General features: G+C 48.6%; 1 pseudogene; it reads right to left on the bottom strand.

Moving 5' to 3' along the window:
• Window positions 1–3,716: 3,716 nt before the first annotated feature.
• On the bottom strand, window positions 3,717–5,159 carry LOC146548002 (uncharacterized; annotated as a pseudogene).
• Between the last annotated feature and the right edge of the window lie 673 nt (window positions 5,160–5,832).

The raw sequence follows: 5,832 nt of genomic DNA, 5'->3' as shown, positions 1-5,832 counted from the left end.
AGGGGGATCGGGATTTCTGAATCCATCCTCTATTCAACAGGTCCTCCAAATACTCCTTCACCTCCTTGTGCAGTGGCTTGGGGACTGAGATGTATGTGCATCTTACTGGGGTTGTGCCATTTAATCTGATCTTTAACTTCAGGGAGGGGATGCATCCCACATCGCTCTCATCTTTTGAAAATGCAGCACACTCTTCACACAGGACTTTTCTCACCTGCTCCTGCTGATCTGGGGTCAGGTGATCAACTGACACAGGTGGGTCCCATAAATCTTGGCTGCAACTGCCCACCTCTTCATACTCCCCTTTGTGCTGTTCTGGGGCGCTGACGGTGCTCCCTGTGTTTTCACTAGCACACGTCAACTTGCCCATGTTTTCAGCACTTACTGGTCTTACGTCTACTGGGTAAATAGCCTTCACTTGCTATAGTTGTCCCAACACTACATGAGGGAGGAGGGTGATGTCCTGGCTGCCACCATTCGTGACTGGAATAACCACCCTGGACCGGGTTCCCCTCTGCAGGCCAATGACAGTTTCATTCAGGTTAACCCCCTCTGGTAGTTTTGAAATGTCCTCTGGTTTGAAAAGAACCTCCTGTGTCAGGGGGAGGGGACCTGTCCTCACACTGCACTTAACCTTCCTGCTTTGTCCAGCTGGAATCACTATCTTTTGTCTCCCGACTTTCACCACACCCTCCTCGTCATTTTTGTAGCAGTGCTGCACGATGTTAATTAGCACTTCCGCTTTCTTACAATCAATTGAGAAGGCTTCCTTTACCACAGCAGGTGTAACGTCTGGATGCTGCTCCATTCCATCCTTTACAAAATGTTCAATCACATTATAGCCAATGATAGGTGGCTCTGCTACTCCTGGTTCTTTTGAAACAAGCACAGGGACAACTAACTCTGGCTGTGGATCTCTAGTTGACCCCAGTCTAAATTTTAGCTCAACCCAACCTGCGAAGGGTATGGGTGTTTGGTTCGCTGCTTTGCCCACCAGAGCCTCATCCTCACCTAGGAGTTCACTTGTGCTTCTCAGTTGGATATGTGGAAAGCAGGACTTCCTCCAGTTCTCATTAATGATAGTCACCTGTGAACCTGTATCCCACAATGCTTGTGTTTCTACACCTTCAAAGAAACAATCCACCATACACTTCTTCCCGATCAGGGCTCTCAGCTTAGCCTGACAGCGTAGTGAGAGATGACTGGCATACGTGGCACCCACAGTCTCTTTAGCCTTGCCACTCTGCTCTAATTCTGCCTCCAGCTGTCTTATTCGATTCCAAAGCAGTTCATGCAACTTGTCGTCTGCTTCAGCATGGATGGGAATTAATGATTTGGGAGGGGCAATGGTCTGGATTCCCACTTGAGTGCCCTCCGATCTTTCTGTTGCCCCCTTCGCCCTCTACAGCCTCTGGATAGGTGTCCTGGCTGGCCACAGTTGAAGCAGTGTTCACACCCATCATTGGTTCCCTGCTCCTGGCATGCCTTACATCCCCTCCTCCCACTGGTTCTTAGTGGGCGAGTGGGGCCATGAGGGGTGGTGATGCTCCTCCTTAATTCAGCCATCTCCTCTCTCAGCAGCCTGACCGCTTCATGCAGCTCTGACTCTCGGGAAGCAGCTACAACAGGTGTTCTGCGGTTCTTGGGTTTCACCACTTCAGCTGATTGCTCTTGAGTCCTAGTTTCGCCTACACCCAGACCCAATTGACTGGTTGGCCTTTCCGTCTGGAGTTCATTTACTTTTACAGATTTGCTGCCTGTAGTTTTCTTTTGCTTCAATTGCCTTTCTGATTCAACACTAGCTGCTTCATTCATCTTATCAATGAGGGTTTCATCTGATAAGGACTGATAAGGAATGGGAAGGAGAGCTACAGGCAGAAGATGGAGAACCAGCTTCAACAAAACAACGTTGGTGAAGTCTGGAGAGGCCTCAGAACCATCTCGGGCCACAAACAGCAGAACTCTCTGCCTGGGAGGGATGTGAGATGGGCAAATGAACTGAATCATTTCTTCAACAGATTTGACTCAGCCATGAGGCAGTCTGCAACATCGGCTGCAGACTCACCCACCCCCACTGCTGCTGTTCCACCTCAGACACTTCACACCTCCTCTATTCACCCTGCTCACTCCCCCCCACCCCCAACAACAGCATCCAATACACACTCAACACAAGGCTCCAGCCTGTCTCTCTCAACCACCCAGGTTAGGAGGGAACTGAGGAGGATTAATGGCAAGAAGGCAGCGGGTCCAGATGGCATCAGCTCGAGGGTCGTCAGGTCCTGCGCGGACCAACTGTGTGGGGTGATGGAGCACCTCTTCAACCTGAGCCTGAGGTTGGGAAGAGTCCCACAGCTCTGGAAAACCTCCTGTGTTGTACCAGTGCCAAAGACTTCACGCCCCAAGGACCTCAACAGCTACAGGCCGGTGGCTCTGACATCCCACCTGATGAAGACCCTGGAGCGGTTGGTCCTGGCTCAGCTTCGGCGCCTAATAAGCTCATCACTGGACCCACTTCAGTTTGCCTACCAGCCCGGCATTGGAGCGGATGATGCCGTCATTCACCTCCTACATCGTTCCCTCGCTCACCTGGAGACCGCTGGAAGCACTGTGAGAATCATGTTCTTTGATTTCTCCAGTGCCTTCAACACTATTCTTCCCTCGGTTCTAAAGGACAAGCTGGTGAACTCTGGAGTGGACCATCACCTCACTACCTGGATCCTGGACTACCTCACCGACCGACCACAGTATGTGAGGACTCAGGGCTGTGTGTCGGACAGGGTCGTCTGCAGTACGGGGGCCCCACAGGGAACGGTTCTGGCTCCGTTCCTCTTCACCATCTACACTGCAGACTTCTCCCACAATTCCACCCAGTGCTTCCTGCAGAAGTTCTCTGATGACTCTGCAATAGTCGGCCTCATCACTGATGGGGACGACAAGGAGTACAGAGGTCTGACCCAAGACTTTGTGGACTGGTGCCAGCTGAACTACCTCCAGATCAACGCCAGTAAAACCAAGGAACTGGTGGTAGACTTCCGCAGGCACAAGCATTCTCCACTGCAACCACTGAACATCCAAGGTATGGACATTGAGGCTGTGGACAGCTACAGGTACCTTGGTGTTCATCTGAACAATAGACTGGACTGGACTCATAACTCAGACGCCCTCTACAGGAAAGGGCAGAGCAGGCTGTACCTGCTGCGGAGACTCAGGTCGTTTGGAGTGGAGGGCCCACTCCTGAAGAAATTCTATGACTCTGTTGTGGCTTCTGCTATCTTTTATGGCGTGGTCTGCTGGGGCGGCAGCATCTCTGCTGGGGACAGGAAGAGACTGAACAGGGTGATCCGAAGGGCCAGCTCTGTTCTAGGATGCCCTCTGGACCCAGTGGAGGTGGTGAGTGACAGGAGAACGGCGGCTAAGCTGTCATCCCTGATGGACAACATCTCCCACCCCATGCAGCAGACTGTGACAGCACTGAGCAGCTCCTTCAGTGGGAGACTGCGGCACCCACGGTGTGGGACGGAGAGATTTCGCAGGTCTTTCCTCCCCACTGCTGTCAGACTCCATAATAAAGACTTTAACTGATCAAGCACACACATCCATACATGTGCAATAATACTAATTGCAATAATCCTTTCTGTCATCGTTGTATTTTTACTCAGTTGTATATAGTATTTGTATTTGTATTCTATTTTTATCTTATTGTATATTTATTTTATTTTATTCTACTGTATATAGTATTTTATTTTATTCTATTCTGTACAGTTGTGTACTGTATTTATTCTTATTGTATTCTAATTTTTGCCTCATAACTTTTGCACTGTCCACTTCCTGCTGTGACAAAACAAATTTCCCACGTGTGGGACTAATAAAGGTTATCTTATCTTATCTTATCTGTCACCCGAGGGTCATCCAGATAGGGCTTGAGCTGAAACTTGATAGGGTCACTCAGTAGCCCAGTACTAACCGACCTCAAGAATTTCTTCTGGATGAGCTCAGGGCTGTATTGTTCATCGGACCCCGTGTCTTCCGATGCGAGCAGCAGCCTCTCTTTTAACTCAATTGCTCTGAAGAGGAAGTTTTGGGGAGACTCACGGCTGTCTTGTGTGACGTTCACTAGCCTGTGATACAAATCTGTGGTGCTATCTTCTTTAAAATGCCCCTTTAATATGGCCTTCAATTGGGGGAGGGTGAGGTCACGTTTTATCTCAAGCATGTCTCTAAGACTCAAACCTGGGCTGACAGACTTCACCACAGCCTCTATAACCTCCGCTTCACTTTGTTCAGACCTCTGTCAATCTGATGCATCAGGTTGGTGTATGAGAGTCTGTCCTTTTGGCCCTTCTCCCCAATTTGACCACAGATCTTGAATTCCCTCCTTATCGTCACTTCCGAAAGGCGGTTAGCTGCAACAGGAAACACATTTTGTGGGGTGGTTGGCTGACTTGGTGGTGTCCTCTCCACCCTTTCACTCAGCCTCCTAATTTCTTCCTGCAGTGCTTCGCTGTTTCTCTGGAGCTGTGCGTATCTCTCTGCTAAATCAACTTCTTCCCTTGTTTCCTGAGTTCCCTGTGGCGAGCTCGTTGTATTTGATCCACTTTCTGTGTTTCTGGAGCTCCCTATCGCTGGGTCGACACTTTCTAACATTTTCTTTAGATAGCAGAGTGCAACATCCTGCTCTTCATCATTAATAACCTTGTCCATAGATTCTGTAATTAATTTTATTAACACTCGTCTTGTTGTGACATTTCCACTAGGGATTTTAGCTTCAGCACATACCCCTTTGAGTTGGTCGAGTTGTAGGTTCCAGAGTGTCTGGGACACAGTCTCTGCCAGCTCCTCGAGGTCCATCGTGGTTGCTGTAGCCACGCCCCTTCCTTATTTTCATCACGCTGGACACGGCATTAATAATCCCAGCGGTGCCTCCAATATTTGTTGCACACTTGGACAAATGACACTTCCAGGCGTGCATGAGTTCAGAATCGTTCTCTTTACTTGGTCATTTGCAACTGCAAATACAAAACACAAGCACTTCAGTTCAGCGTAGCTGCACTCTGCAGGCTATCTGTGCAGTAGAACACACAGGACCCCTTTTACACATAACTACTGAACACGTGTTAACAAAGTACTCATTTACTCAGTATTTTCCTACCAATGTTCATATTACAATATTCTGCACACTCGTATGCTCCTCCAACTAGTATTGTTGCGCATGGAGACTACCCTCTCGATCCCCTTATTAATCATTTGCGATGTGACATCCCGTTTAACACCAGTTCAGGTACATCATGTAAATCACAAACTCCGACATTAGCGTTGTGTTCCATTAATGACAGTACCTTACTCTAATACATTTCTCATACGTCAACATCATTCTGTTTATCAACACATAACTTGTGCTCACCTGCAAATACAAAACACAAGCACTTCAGTTCAGCGTAGCTGCACTCTGCAGGCTATCTGTGCAGTAGAACACACAGGACCCCAAAGCTGCCCGATTCAGTGCCTGCGTGAGCGCCACCCGTGGGAATCATCATTGATCAGAATATCCTAGCTGGATTGCCAGTTATCACAGTATGTGTCAGAAATAGTAATAAAGAACTGAACGCATAACATAACAATGATAAGAATGCATGAAATTATGGAGAGGGGGGGGGGGGGGGGCAATATCTATTACAATACTTCCATCTGTGCCATCCCATTACATGAGTCCCACATATATCCTCAACTAAGGTTACTACTAAATGAAGGATCTGTCACGGAGCAGTCGTAGTGTGCTGTGGAGCAGGCAGGATGGAGGACCCACACACAGGACTCGTAACCAAGAGGTTAACT

This window comes from Mchenga conophoros, linkage group LG23 (assembly GCF_057382185.1).
Source record: "Mchenga conophoros isolate Kocher_MC1m ecotype Shallow Benthic linkage group LG23, M_conophoros_male_GT1.1, whole genome shotgun sequence".
In the NCBI taxonomy this organism is placed as follows: Eukaryota; Metazoa; Chordata; class Actinopteri; order Cichliformes; family Cichlidae; genus Mchenga; species Mchenga conophoros.
The sequence above is the reverse complement of the archived record's forward strand: the minus strand, read 5'-3'. Positions and strand labels throughout refer to the sequence as shown.